Here is a 15,815-nt window from a genome sequence, read left to right as displayed (position 1 = left end):
ATACTGATGTGATTCCTCAACATAATATCGATGAGAAAACAACCCAGAGCAGGAGGAAGAAGAGGAGAAAACGGCAGCTTCTCAGGTAAATGTCCTGTCCTGGGTCAGAGGCCGTGTCTGCTTTTCTCCTGAAATGTCATGGATTGAGAACCTGCAAACGTTTCATTTTCTACTTCTGATGTTCCTGCCTAGCAACGTTGTTTTCAACTACTTGTGTTTTTCCTTCTTACACAGTCAGTCAGCTCTTTACAATACTTCTCTGTGTTCCAGAGCCTCTTCCCCATTGTCTGCATCCAGTCTCCCTACAGAGCACGGAGAATTCTCACCATGAATTAACGACCTTCAACTATTGAAATTATTCCTTTTGTGAAAGATCAACATGGGAAGGCATTAATATCCAAAATAGGGATAATTTCAGATGTCGAGATATTAGTGAAGAAGGGGAAAGTGGAATGAGTAATGTACATCTGAATGCAACATCAACTTAGCATAACAGGATGAATGCACTTTTAAGTGGGATGGCATTAGTGGTCCAGATAACTCAAAGTTCCGGGAAAAAAAAGTAACTAGGAGAGATTTGCTCTGTATATTGATAAGAAAGACTATTTAAATACAGCATTAGAGTCAGAGAACATGGGAGGTCTATGTGGACTGAAATTTGCATAAAACTGACATTTTTTCATGATAGTCTCAGATTATGATTTTCTTAGTATTTTCACCCAGAATACCGTGGCAGGGATAATGTGTCATGTGTGCTTCAGTGACCTGATAATTGTTTGTCCTTAAACCTGATTTTCCCTGGTTCAGGTGTTCTCTGCAAGATTTCTCTGCTTTGAAGTTCATATACTTCTTTTATCTTTAGTAAGGGTTTGGTGTGATTCACTGAGAAATGTGCATAAACCATCATGGTGTATCTGGAAACTCCAATTTCTTCTTAGTTTTCCTTTACTTGTAGTTTGCTTTGGAAAATGAAAGTTGTCACCTTTGTTTATTAAAGATACTGGCTTTTCAAGTGGAGGTTGTAATCAGTCAAGGCTTGTTCTTGTAAGTTTCCATTATACTCTATGCTCATGTAACAGACATTCTCTTCTTTATCACCTCTTTGTATTTTCAAAAGTTTACAAGAATAATATTAATGTATGCTCAATTATGTTAAATTTCAGAAATATAGCTCAACTGAAGTGATAAGTATTTTCAAAGACATCAAAGATTCAGAAACAATAGCTCTAACTGGTTTTATATCTTTGAGTGTATATCTCCCCAAGTGTATTTATAAAATACAAAGTGTATCATACACAAATAGATTCATAAGATTTATCCAGTTAAAAATAATTAGTATTAATTCTTCTTTAAAAGTTTTGTAGAATTCACCAGTGAAGCCTTGTAGTTCTGGTAGTTGTTTGTTGAGAGGTTTTTGAGAACCGATTTAGTCTCCTTAATAGTAATTTGGTCTGTTCAGATTGTTTTATTTCTTCATGATTCAGTCTTTTTAATTTTTTCTTTGGCCCGTTGATTCCTTAGGATTGTGTTGTTTAATTTCTACACATTTGTAAATTTTCCAGACTCTGTCCTATTGTTCATTTCTGGCTTCTTACCATTGTGGTTGAAAAAAATACTGGGTTGGACAAAAGGTTCATTCCATTTTTTCCGTAAGATGGCTTTAGTAGCACTTAGTTGTCTTTAACTTCATTCGAAACAATTTTGTTAGATTGTATGTGACAGCTGTCATATCAGTGTGCATTTAAAAAAGACTTATAAAAATTGGTGAATTTTTGTGTAGCCATTTTAATATTGAAGATGGAAGAAAAAAGCAACATTTTCAGAATATAATGCTTTATTATTTCAAGAAAGGCAAAAACGCACCTGACACGCAAAAAAAGATTTGTGCAGTGTATGGAGAAGGTGCTGTGACTGATCGAACACGTCAAAAGTGGTTGGCGAAATTTCATGCTGGAGATTTCTCACTGGATGATGCTCCACAGTCGTGTAGACCAGTTGAAGTTGATAACGATCAAATCGAGACATTCATTGAGGACAATCAACATTATACCACACAGGAGATAGCTGACATACTCAAAATACCCAAATCAAGCGATGAAAATCATTTGCACCAGCTTGGTTATGTTAATCGCCTTGATGTTTGGGTTCCAAGTAAGTTAAGCGAAAAAAACCTTCCTGACCATATTTCTGCATGTGATTCTCTAAACGTAATGCAAACTTTCTGTTTTTAAAACAAATTGTGACGGGCAACGAAAAGTGGATGCTGTACAATGTGGAATGGAAGAGATCTTGGGGCAAGTGATATGAACCACCACCAACCACACCAAAGGCTGGTTTTCATCCAAAGAAGGTGATGTTGTGTATATGGCGGGATTGGAAAGGAGTCCTCTATTATGAGCTTCTTCCAGAAAACCAAACAATTAATTCCAACAAGTACTGCTCCCAGTTAGCACTCAATGAAAAGCGTCCAGAATTAGTCAATAGAAAATGCGTAATCTTCCATCAGGATAATGCAAGACCACATGTTTCTTTGATGACCCGGCAAAAACTGTTACAGCTAGGCTGGGATTCATCCATCGTATTCTGATTCATCCACCATATTCACCAGACATTGTACCTTTTGATTTCCATTTATTTTGGTCTTTACAAAAATTCTCTTGATGGAAAAAATTTCAATTCCCTGGAAGACTATAAAAGGCACCTGGAACAGTTCTTTGCTCAAAACAGTAAAAAGTTTTGGGAAGATGGAATTATGAAGTTGCCTGAAAAATGGCAGAAGGTAGTGGAACAAAAGGGTGAATACGTTGTTCAATAAAGTTCTTGGCGAAAATGAAAAGTGTGTCTTTTATTTTTACTTAAAAACCAAAGGCACTCTTTGACCAACCCAATATATAGTATGTAAGTGAAGTAAATCAGAAAGAGAAAGACAAATACCATATGTTATCACTTACATGTGGAATCTAAAATATCAATATGACAAAAATGAACCTATCTATGAAACAGAAACAGAATCACGGACATAGAGAACTGACTGGTGGTTGCCAATGGGGAGGGGTTAGGGGAAGGCATGGAGTGGGAGGTTGGGGTGAGCAGGTATAAGATTTTGTATATAGAATGGATAAACAACAAGGTTCTACGCACAGAGAACTATATTCAGTATCCTATAGTAAACCATAATGGAAAAGAATATTTTAAAAAGAATGTATATATGTGTATAACTGAATCACTAAAAATTATACTTAGTATAATATCAGTCTTCTTAAATTTACTAAGACTTGTTCGGTGATCCATCGCATGATCTGTCCTGGAGAATGTTCAATGTGCCGTTGAGAAGAATATGTATTCTGCTGCTGGTGGATGGGCTGTTCTCTTTTTGTCTAAGTCCATTTGGTCTAATGTATAATTCAAGTTCAGTACTCCCTTATTGGTTTTCTTTCTGGATGATCTATTCAGTGTTGAACGTTGGGTATTAAAGATCTGGACAGGGGCTTCCCTGGTGGCACAGTGGTTGGGAGTCCGCCTGCTGATTCAGGGGACACGGGTTCATGCCCCGGTCCGGGAGAATCCCACATGCTGCAGAGCGGCTGGGCCCGTGAGCCATGGCCACTGGGCCTGTGCGTCCGGACCCTGTGCTCCGCGACGGGAGAGGCCACAACAGTGAGAGGCCCTTATACAGCAAAAAAAAAAAAAAAAAAAAAGATCTGGACACTTTTTTTCTATTGTCTATTTCTCTCTTCAAATCTGTTAGTATTTGCTTAAGACATTAAGGTCCTCCACTGTTGAGTGCATATTTATTTATGATTGTTGTCTTCTTGATGAATTGAAAACATTATCATTATGTAATGACCTTTTTTTTCTTGTTGCAGCTTTTGGCTTAAAGTCTGTTTTGTCTGGTGTAACTCTAGCTACCACTGCTTTCTTTTGGTTTCCACATGTATGGAATATCTTGTTCTAAAGCTTCACTTGGAGGCTGTTTGTGTTTTTGACACTGAAGTGAGCCTCTGATAGGCAGCGTATAGTTTGATCTTGTATTTTTATCTAGCCACTCTATATGACTTTTGACTAGAGAATTTAATACATCTATGTTTACAGTAATTATTGATAGGTGAAGACTTATCAATGCCATCTTATTGTTTCCTGGATGTTTCTTTGTTTCTTGTTCCTTTATTCCTTTTCTGCCTTTCTTTGTGAATTACTGATATCCTGTAGTGGTATTCCCTTCCCTTTGTATTTTCTGAATCTAGTACAGGTTTTTGCTTTGTGGTTCCATGAGGCTCACAAAAAACATCATAGATATAACACTCTATTTTATGTTGATAACAATGTAACTTCCATCACATACAAAAAAAAATCTACTCTTTTACTCCCCTCCATGAATTTTTGTGTATGGTGTTACAATTTACCTCTTTGTATATTGCTTATACATTAAAATTATTATAGCTGCAGTTATTTTAATAATCTCATCCTTTAACTTTTATATACTGAAGTTAACTGGTTAAGACACCACCATATCACACTATTAAGGTATTCTTACCTTAACTATATACTAACATTTACAAGTCTATTGTGTAGTCTCATATGTTTTCATGGTACTCTTTAGCGTCCTTTTATTTTAGCTTGAGGAACTCTTTTAGAATTTGTCCTAAGACAGATCTAGTGATGATGAACTCCCTCAGCTTTTGTGTTTTTTGTTTTTTTACATAAGAGTATTTTAATTCTTGTCCTTAAAAACTATAAAGACTATCATGATTTGGAAATGAGACTGTACCAAACAATGGCCAAAGAAGAATCGTACATTCTATGCCTTCTCTTTCCTTTGTTCACTCAGAAATATAATGTTATCAGCTATAATTGTTGTTGCTTGTTGTCTCACATTATTTTTATCCATATATTCACCATAGTCTACTTTCCCTTCCAGGTAAATTCAAGACGCCTTTTTCACATACTGATATGCCACATTTCCGAGGCCTGGTCAGAATACTGAAATTCTGTGCCACGTTGTCTTTTGACTGACATCACCCATTTGGTAATGCTTCATTTTCCCCTGATCGCCACATCTCATTTGCTGCTACAGAAAATATCGTGACTGGGTTTTTTCCTTCTACCTGTCTCATGATAGGGTCCTAACCTACTCAACCAAGTAGCTGCACGTGATTCAGAGATCTGTTGAGAACAAAACTGCTAGCTATTTCAGACTCATGTCTTACAAACTGATGAAATACCTGTACTACAGGTCTTGGAAACATGGCTTCTATTTTCTTTTCTTACAATCTACTCTTTAGTCTTTTCCCGACACTCTGGCCAGCTTTTGTTTTTTGAAAAGAGTTTTTAATCTCTTCATTCAAGAAGGACAATTATGATGAATAGGATATTATTGGTTGGCAAGGTTTTTTGCTTTGGGGGTTTTTTTTTTGAGCAATTTGAATATATCATCCCACTCTCTCCTGACCTGTGAGGTTTCTGCTCAGAAATCAACTTTCAACCTTATGAGGCTCTAGGGACTTCCCTGGTGGTGCAGTGGATAAGACTCCATGCTACCAGTGCAGGAGGCCCGGCTTCCATCCATGATCAGGGAACTAGATCCCACATGCATGCTGCAACTAAGAGTTTGCATGCCACAACTAAGGAGCCCATGTGCCACAACTAAGACCCACTGCAAACAAATAAAAAAATATTTTTAAAAAATAATAATCTTGGGCTTCCCTGGTGGTCCAGTGGTTGGGAGTCCGCCTGCCGATGCAGGGGACACGGATTCGTGCCCCCGTCCGGGAAGATCCCACATGCCCTGGAGCGGCTGGGCCCATGAGCCATGGCCGCTGGGCCTGTGCGTCCGTAGCCTGTGCTACGCAACAGGAGAGGCCGAGGCCACAGCACTGAGAGGCCCGAGTACCATAAAAAAAATAAATAAAATAATAATCTTATGAGGTTCTCTTGTAAGTTATAAGCTTCTCTACTCTTGCTGATTTTAAGATTCTTTCTTTTTGATAGTTTGTCATTTGCATGGATTGGCTATGGTAAGGAGTACCACAACGACTGTTGAGGTGCAAGTGTTTTTTTTAATGATGGTATTCTCTGGTTGTATGAACCGGAGTGGGGTTGCCGAATCTCGTGTTAGCTCTAGTTTTTAATTTAGTAAGGAACTTGCCTACTGATCTCCATACTGGCTGTTACCAATTTACATTCAAACCAGCAGTCTAGTAGGCTTCCTTCTTCTGCCTGCCCTGTTGAGCGCTTCCACCTTTTAGGCTTTTTGAGGACTGGAGCCAGGGAACACCTCGTCTACATTTATTTGCACTCTCTAATCGTGATATTCTGAGCATCGTTTCATTTGACGTGCTGTTTTATAAAAGCATGTAAGTACCACTGAGCTCTTGAAAAGTTTCTGCCTGCGCATCGGGCCTGATTTGAATTCATTTCAGATGACTAGCTCAGGACCTTTCTCAAGCACTCAGATCATTTGCAGCCCCGCAGGCCTTGTGAATACTAAGTGCCCTTGAGCACAGTTTTTAAAGTTGTTGTTATGGGAAAGCGCCACAAGGCGGCAGCACCGCTTCGTGGCCTCTCTGGTAGCTTGGGCAAACACAGCCTTAGAGGGAGTCCTGGTGTTGGGTTGGGAATTGGAGTGGAACATGGCTGAACACACACCCCAGGGCTTGCGTATCCTCGCCTCCTGCGCCTTAACCTGCACTGCCCCACCCCAGGCCTATCGCTAGATAGTAAGTGGGCTACTCGGTGGGTGCCGTGCTTCGCAGGTGGGGCGACTCTAATGAAGTGGGCTGGAGGTGGGAACCTGCCTAGCAAGAGCCGTGCAGACCCAGTTTCCTCACAGCTCTTCCCTCTCAGCTGCTCCACCGTCACTTGGGTACACCAGGCTTTGCTTTCCCGTAGGAGGGCCACGTTGGACCGGGAGACTGTGGTACCACGCAGGGGAGAATGGGCACTAGAGGTCCGAGGGGCCGCTGGTCAGGTGGCACGTCCTCCTCCCTTGCTCCCTCAACAGCAGCATACTCCAGCCTTGGGACCCAGGCCCGTCGAGGCTCCAGGGGTGTGACTCCAGCCGATGATGTCGCAGAGGCCTGAGGTAAGAGAGGAAAGGCATTTCTTAACCCCTTGCTTGCCTTGTCATTGAATACTCCTTTTCCCTTTGAGCATAGTTTATATACAACGTTGCGTCTGTTTGAGTTCGACAGCCCCTCGATGCAATTATTAACGGAGCTGTCCCTGGAGCGTTTCGGATTCTTTGCCCTGTCAGTTTATTGAGGAATGTTTTGAAGCACTCCCTGTGCTTTCGGGTGGGTCGCCCTTGATGAGCATTTTTTGATACGTTAAGTGTGTGTCTGGGAATCCCAGCCTCCTACTTCCCCCTTCCCCGGCATCCAATATCCCCTTCTAGGAACTCCACGCTTCTCTCTTCCCTTTGTGAACCTGTGTTTCCTTTGTATGCTGCTTCCTTTGTATCCCTATTTAGACTGCACGTATAAGAGATAGCCTGGGATTTGTGTCTCGCTGCCTCTTATTTACCAGAATTAGTGAGATCATCAGTGCTCGATCCATGCTGCTGCAAATAGTATGAGTTCGTTTTGTTCTGTGGATGAGTGGTAGTCGAGGGAATGTAGGTAGCAGAACACCTTTCTGCGTTCACCCCGCGCTCGACATGTCGTTCCTTTGTATGTCTTGGCTGTGGTAAAGGGTACCACAACGACCGCTGGGGTGCAGGTGCTTCCTTCCAATGATGCTAGTCTCTGGTTTTACGACCTGCAGCGGGTGTGCCGAATCTCGGGGTCCCTCCAGTGTTTAGTTTGGTAAGCACCTTGCATAATGACCTTTATACCGGCTGTTACCAATTTACGATCCCGGCAACAGCAATGGTAGGCTTCCCTTTGGGGCATGCTCTCTTGAGCACTTAACGCTTTTCGCGTTTGTGAGGACTGCAGCGAGGGAACCCCTCGTCTAGCTTCCTTTGCACTCTCTAATCATGACAGATCCTGAGCACCTTTTCATTTGAATGTGCTGTTTTCTAAAACGCGGGTGAGTACCACTGAGGTCTTGAAAGGTTTCTGCCAGAGAGTTGGGCCTGGTTTGAATTCACTTCAGATTACCTAGCCCAGGATATTTCGTGAGGGCAGGGATCCGTTTACAAAGGAGCAGGCCTCAGGCATTGTTAGTGATAAGTGCCCTACAGCACGGTTTGTAAGGTTGTTACGGCAGTGTGCCACAAGGCGGCAGCACTACTCCGTGTCCTCTCTGGTAACTTGGGGAAAGAAAGCCCTAGCGAGGGTTCCGGTGTTGGACGGGACATGGGGAGTCGAACGTGGCTAAACACACACCCCAGGGCTTGTGTATCCTCGCCTCCTGCCCCGTAACCTGCACTGCCCCACCCCAGGCCTATCGCTAGATTGTAAGTGGGCTACTCGGTGGTTGCCGTGCTTCACAGGTGGGGCGACTCTAATGAAGTGGGCTGGAGGTGGGAACCTGCCTAGCAGGAGCCGTGCAGACCCGGTTTCCTCACAGCTCTTCCCTCTCAGCTGCTCCACCGTCACTTGGGTACACCAGGCTTTGCTTTCCCGTAGGAGGGCCACGTTGGACCGGGAGACTGTGGCACCACGCAGGGGAGAATGGGCACTAGAGGTCCGAGGGGCCGCTGGTCAGGTGGCTCGTCCTCCTCCCTTGCTCCCTCAGCAGCAGCATACTCCAGCCGTGGGACCCAGGCCCGATGAGGCTCCAGGGGTGTGACTCCAGCGGATGACGTCGCAGAGGCCTGAGGTAAGAGAGGAAAGGCATTTCTTAACCCCTTGCTTGCCTTGTCATTGAATACTCCTTTTCCCTTTGAGCATAGTTTATATACAACGTTGCGTCTCTGAGTTCGACAGCCCCTCGATGCAATTATTAACAGAGCTGTCCCTGGAGCGTTTCGGATTCTTTGCCCTGTCAGTTAATTGAGGAATGTTTTGTAGCTCTCCCTGTGCTTTATTTTGGGTTGACCTTGATGAGCACTCTTTGATACGTTAAGTGTGTGTCTGGGAATCCCAGCCTCCTACTTCCCCCTTCCCCGGCATCCAATATCCCCTTCTAGGAACTCCACGCTTCTCTCTTCCCTTTGTGAACCTGTGTTTCCTTTGTATGCTGCTTCCTTTGTATCCCTATTTAGACTGCACATATAAGAGATAGCTTGGGATTTGTGTCTCGCTGCCTCTTATTTACCAGAATTAGTGAGATCATCAGTGCTCCATCCATGCTGCTGCAAATAGTATGAGTTCGTTTTGTTCTGTGGATGAGTGGTGTTCGAGGGAATGTAGGTAGCAGAACACCTTTCTGCGTTCACCCCGCGCTCGACATGTCGTTCCTTTGTATGTCTTGGCTGTGGTAAAGGGTACCACAACGACCGCTGGGGTGCAAGTGCTTCCTTCCAATGATGCTAGTCTCTGGTTTTACGACCTGCAGCGGGTGTGCCGAATCTCGGGGTCCCTCCAGTGTTTATTTTGGTAAGCACCTTGCATAATGACCTTTATACCGGCTGTTACCAATTTATACGATCCCGGCAACAGCAATGGTAGGCTTCCCTTTGGGGCATGCTCTCTTGAACACTTAAGGCTTTTAGTGTTTGTGAGGACTGCAGCCAGAGAACCCCTCGTCTAGCTTCCTTTGCACTCTCTAATCATGACTGGTCCTGAGCACCTTTTCATTTGAATGTACTGTTTTCTAAAACCCGGGTGAGTACTACTGAGGTCTTGAAAGGTTTCTGCCTGAGAGTCGGGCCTGATTTGAATTCACTTCAGATTACCTAGCCCAGGATATTTCTTGAGGGCAGGGCTGGGTTTGCAAAGCTGCAGACCGCAGGCATTGTGAGTGATAGGTGCCCTTCGGCACGGTTTGGAAGGTTGTTACGGCAGTGTGCCACAAGGCGGCAGCACTACTCCGTGTCCTCTCTGGTAACTTGGGGAAAGAAAGCCTTAGCGGGGGTCCCGGTGTTGGACGGGACATGGGGAGTCGAAGGTGGCTAAACACACACCCCAGGGCTTGTGTATCCTCGCCTCCTGCCCCTTAACCTGCACTGCCCCACCCGAGGCCTATCGCTAGATTGTAAGTGGGCTACTCGGTGGTTGCCGTGCTTCACAGGTGGGGCGACTCTAATGAAGTGGGCTGGAGGTGGGAACCTGCCTAGCAAGAGCCGTGCAGACCCAGTTTCCTCACAGCTCTTCCCTCTCAGCTGCTCCACCGTCACTTGGGTACACCAGGCTTTGCTTTCCCGTAGGAGGGCCACGTTGGAGCGGGAGACTGTGGTACCACGCAGGGGAGAATGGGCACTAGAGGTTCGAGGGGCCGCTGGTCAGGTGGCACGTCCTCCTCCCTTTCTCCCTCAGCAGCAGCATACTCCAGCCGTGGGAACCAGGCCCGCCGAGGCTCCAGGGGTGTGACTCCAGCTGATGACATCACAGAGGCCTGAGGTAAGAGAGGAAAGGCATTTCTTAACCCCTTGCTTGCCTTGTTATTGAATACTCCTTTTCCCTTTAAGCATAGTTTATATACAACGTTGCGTATGTTTGAGTTCTAAAGCCCCTCGATGCAATTATTATTATTTTTTTTAATAAATTTATTTATTTATTTTTGGCTGTGTTGGGTCTTCGTTTCTGTGCGAGGGCTTTCTCCAATTGTGGCGAGTGGGGGCCACTCTTCATCGCGGTGCGCGGGCCTCTCACTGTCGCGGCCTCTCTTGTTGAGGAGCACAGGCTCCAGATGCGCAGGCTCAGTTGTGGCTCACGGGCCTAGTTGCTCCGCGGCATGTGGGATCTTCCCAGACCAGGGCTCGAACCCGTGTCCCCTGCATCAGCAGGCAGATTCTCAACCACTGCGCCACCAGGGAAGCCCTCGATGCAATTATTAACGGAGCTGTCCCTGGAGCGTTTCGGATTCTTTGCCCTGTCAGTTTATTGAGGAATGTTTTCTAGCACTCCCTGTGCTTTCAGGTGGGTTGCCCTTGATGAACACTTTTTCATACGTTAAGTGTGTGTCTGGGAATCCCAGCCTCCTACTTCCCCCTTCTCTGGCATCCAATATCCCCTTTTAGGAACTCCACGCTTCTCTCTTCCCTTTGTGAACCTGTGTTTCCTTTGTATGCTGCTTCCTTTGTATCCCTATTTAGAATGCACATATAAGAGATTGCCTGGGATTTGTGTCTTCCTGCCTCTAATTTACCAGAATTAGTGAGATCATCACTGCTCCATCCATGATGCTGCAAATAGTATGAGTTCGTTTTGTTCTGTGGATGAGTGGTAGTCGAGGGAATGTACGTAGCAGAACACCTTTCTGCGTTCACCCCGCGCTCGACATGTCGTTCCTTTGTATGTCTTGGCTGTGGTAAAGGGTACCACAACGACCGCTGGGGTGCAAGTGCTTCCTTCCAATGATGCTAGTCTCTGGATTTACGACCTGCAGCGGGTGTGCCGAATCTCGGGGTCCCTCCAGTGTTTAGTATGGTAAGCACCTTGCATAATGAGCTTTATACCGGCTGTTCCCAATTTACGATCCCGGCAACAGCAATGGTAGGCTTCCCTTTGGGGCATGCTCTCTTCAGCACTTAAGGCTCTTAGTGTTTGTGAGGACTGCAGCCAGGGAACCCCTCGTCTAGCTTCCTTTGCACTCTCTAATCATGACAGATCCTGAGCGTCTTTTCATTTGAATGTACTGTTTTCTAAAACGCGGGTGAGTACCACTGAGGTCTTGAAAGGTTTCTGCCTGAGAGTCGGGCCTGATTTGAATTCACTTCAGATTACCTAGCCCAGGATATTTCTTGAGGGCAGGGCTGCGATTGCAAAGCTGCAGGCCGCAGGCACTGTGAGTGATAGGTGCCCTTCGGCACGGTTTGTAAGGTTGTTACGGCAGTGTGCCACAAGGCGGCAGCACTACTCCGTGTCCTCTCTGGTAACTTGGGGAAAGAAAGCCTTAGCGGGGGTCCCGGTGTTGGACGGGACACGGGGAGTCGAACGTGGCTAAACACACACCCCAGGGCTTGTGTATCCTCGCCTCCTGCCCCTCAACCTGCACTGCCCCACCCCAGGCCTTTCGCTAGATTGTAAGTGGGCTACTCGGTGGGTGCCGTGCTTCGCAGGTGGGGCGACTCTAAAGAAGTGGGCTGGAGGTGGGAACCTGCCTAGCAGGAGCCGTGCAGACCCGGTTTCCTCACAGCTCTTCCCTCTCAGATGCTCCACCGTCACTTGGGTACACCAGGCTTTGCTTTCCCGTAGGAGGGCCACGTTGGACCGGGAGACTGTGGTACCACGCAGGGGAGAATGGGCACTAGAGGTCCGATGGGCCGCTGGTCAGGTGGCACGTCCTCCTCCCTTGCTCCCTCAGCAGCAGCATACTCCAGCCGTGGGACCCAGGCCCTGCCGAGGCTCCAGGGGTGTGACTCCAGCCCTTGACGTCGCAGAGGCCTGAGGTAAGAGAGGAAAGGCATTTCTTAACCCCTTGCTTGCCTTGTCATTGAATACTCCTTTTCCCTTTCAGCATAGTTTATATACAACGTTGCATATGTTTGAGTTCTACAGCCCCTCGATGCAATTATTAACGGAGCTGTCCCTGGAGCGTTTCGGATTCTTTGCCCTGTCAGTTAATTGAGGAATGTTTTGTAGCTCTCCCTGTGCTTTATTTTGGGTTGACCTTGATGAGCACTTTTTGATACGTTAAGTGTGTGTCTGGGAATCCCAGCCTCCTACTTCCCCCTTCCCCGGCATCCAATATCCCCTTCTAGGAACTCCACGCTTCTCTCTTCCCTTTGTGAACCTGTGTTTCCTTTGTATGCTGCTTCCTTTGTATCCCTATTTAGACTGCATATATAAGAGATAGCCTGGGATTTGTGTCTCGCTGCCTCTTATTTACCAGAATTAGTGAGATCATCAGTGCTCCGTCCATGCTGCTGCAAATAGTATGCGTTCGTTTTGTTCTGTGGATGAGTGGTGTTCGAGGGAATGTAGGTAGCAGAACACCTTTCTGCGTTCACCCCGCGCTCGACATGTCGTTCTTTGTATGTCTTGGCTGTGGTAAAGGGTACCACAACGACCGCTGGGGTGCAAGTGCTTCCTTCCAATGATGCTAGTCTCTGGTTTTACGACCTGCAGCGGGTGTGCCGAATCTCGGGGTCCCTCCAGTGTTTAGTTTGGTAAGCACCTTGCATAATGACCTTTATACCGGCTGTTACCAATTTACGATCCCGGCAACAGCAATGGTAGGCTTCCCTTTGGGGCATGCTCTCTTGAGCACTTAACGCTTTTCGCGTTTGTGAGGACTGCAGCCAGGGAACCCCTCGTCTAGCTTCCTTTGCACTCTCTAATCCTGACACATCCTGAGGACCTTTTCATTTGAATGTGCTGTTTTCTAAAACGCGGGTGAGTACCACTGAGGTCTTGAAAGGTTTCTGCCTGAGAGTCGGGCCTGATTTGAATTCACTTCAGATTACCTAGCCCAGGATATATCTTGAGGGCAGGGCTGCGTTTGCAAAGCTGCAGGCCGCAGGCATTGTGAGTGATAGGTGCCCTTCGGCACGGTTTGGAAGGTTGTTACGGCAGTGTGCCACAAGGCGGCAGCACTACTCCGTGTCCTCTCTGGTAACTTGGGGAAAGAAAGCCTTAGCGGGGGTCCCGGTGTTGGACGGGACATGGGGAGTCGAAGGTGGCTAAACAGACACTCTAGGGCTTGTGTATCCTCGCCTCCTGCCCCTTAACCTGCACTGCCCCACCCCAGGCCTATCGCTAGATTGTAAGTGGGCTACTCGGTGGTTGCCGTGCTTCACAGGTGGGGCGACTCTAATGAAGTGGGCTGGAGGTGGGAACCTGCCTAGCAGGAGCCGTGCAGACCCGGTTTCCTCACAGCTCTTCCCTCTCAGCTGCTCCACCGTCACTTGGGTACACCAGGCTTTGCTTTCCCGTAGGAGGGCCACGTTGGACCGGGAGACTGTGGCACCACGCAGGGGAGAATGGGCACTAGAGGTCCGAGGGGCCGCTGGTCAGGTGGCTCGTCCTCCTCCCTTGCTCCCTCAGCAGCAGCATACTCCAGCCGTGGGACCCAGGCCCGATGAGGCTCCAGGGGTGTGACTGCAGCCGATGACATCACAGAGGCCTGAGGTAAGAGAGGAAAGGCATTTCTTAACCCCTTCCTTGCCTTGTCATTGAATAGTCCTTTTCCTTTTCAGCATAGTTCATATACAGCATTGCGTCTGTTTGAGTTCTACAGCCCCTTGATGCAATTATTAACGAAGCTGTCCCTGGAGCGTTTCGGGTTCTTTGCCCTGTCAGTTAATTGAGGTATGTTTTCTAGCACTCCCTGTGCTTTCGGGTGGGTCGCCCTTGATGAGCACTTTTTGATACGTTAAGTGTGTGTCTGGGAATCCCAGCCTCCTACTTCCCCCTTCCCCGGCATCCAATATCCCCTTCTAGGAACTCCACGCTTCTCTCTTCCCTTTGTGAACCTGTGTTTCCTTTGTATGCTGCTTCCTTTGTATCCCTATTTAGACTGCATATATAAGAGGTAGCCTGGGATTTGTGTCTCGCTGCCTCTTATTTACCAGAATTAGTGAGATCATCAGTGCTCCGTCCATGCTGCTGCAAATAGTATGCGTTCGTTTTGTTCTGTGGATGAGTGGTGTTCGAGGGAATGTAGGTAGCAGAACACCTTTCTGCGTTCACCCCGCGCTCGACATGTCGTTCCTTTGTATGTCTTGGCTGTGGTAAAGGGTACCACAACGACCGCTGGGGTGCAAGTGCTTCCTTCCAATGATGCTAGTCTCTGGTTTTACGACCTGCAGCGGGTGTGCCGAATCTCGGGGTCCCTCCAGTGTTTAGTTTGGTAAGCACCTTGCATAATGACCTTTATACCGGCTGTTACCAATTTATACGATCCCGGCAACAGCAATGGTAGGCTTCCCTTTGGGGCATGCTCTCTTGAGCACTTAACGCTTTTAGTGTTTGTGAGGACTGCAGCCAGAGAACCCCTCGTCTAGCTTCCTTTGCATTCTCTAATCATGACTGGTCCTGAGCACCTTTTCATTTGAATGTACTGTTTTCTAAAACCCGGGTGAGTACCACTGAGGTCTTGAAAGGTTTCTGCCTGAGAGTCGGGCCTGATTTGAATTCACTTCAGATTACCTAGCCCAGGATATATCTTGAGGGCAGGGCTGCGTTTGCAAAGCTGCAGGCCGCAGGCATTGTGAGTGATAGGTGCCCTACAGCACGGTTTGGAAAGTTGTTACGGCAGTGTGCCACAAGGCGGCAGCACTACTCCGTGTCCTCTCTGGTAACTTGGGGAAAGAAAGCCTTAGCGGGGGTCCCGGTGTTGGACGGGACATGGGGAGTCGAAGGTGGCTAAACAGACACCCTAGGGCTTGTGTATCCTCGCCTCCTGCCCCTTAACCTGCACTGCCCCACCCCAGGCCTATCGCTAGATTGTAAGTGGGCTACTCGGTGGTTGCCGTGCTTCACAGGTGGGGCGACTCTAATGAAGTGGGCTGGAGGTGGGAACCTGCCTAGCAGGAGCCGTGCAGACCCGGTTTCCTCACAGCTCTTCCCTCTCAGCTGCTCCACCGTCACTTGGGTACACCAGGCTGTGCTTTCCCGTAGGAGGGCCACGTTGGACCGGGAGACTGTGGCACCACGCAGGGGAGAATGGGCACTAGAGGTCCGAGGGGCCGCTGGTCAGGTGGCTCGTCCTCCTCCCTTGCTCCCTCAGCAGCAGCATACTCCAGCCGTGGGACCCAGGCCCGATGAGGCTCCAGGGGTGTGACTGCAGCCGATGACATCACAGAGGCCTGAGGTAAGAGAGGAAAG

General features: G+C 47.0%; 1 pseudogene; it reads right to left on the bottom strand.

Annotated features, from left to right (window-relative positions):
* Positions 1-4,798: 4,798 nt before the first annotated feature.
* Positions 4,799-5,246, bottom strand: LOC136129814 (single-stranded DNA-binding protein, mitochondrial pseudogene; annotated as a pseudogene).
* Between the last annotated feature and the right edge of the window lie 10,569 nt (positions 5,247-15,815).

This window comes from Phocoena phocoena, chromosome 10 (assembly GCF_963924675.1).
Source record: "Phocoena phocoena chromosome 10, mPhoPho1.1, whole genome shotgun sequence".
Taxonomy (NCBI): Eukaryota; Metazoa; Chordata; class Mammalia; order Artiodactyla; family Phocoenidae; genus Phocoena; species Phocoena phocoena.
This window is presented reverse-complemented; position numbering and strand designations above follow the sequence as displayed.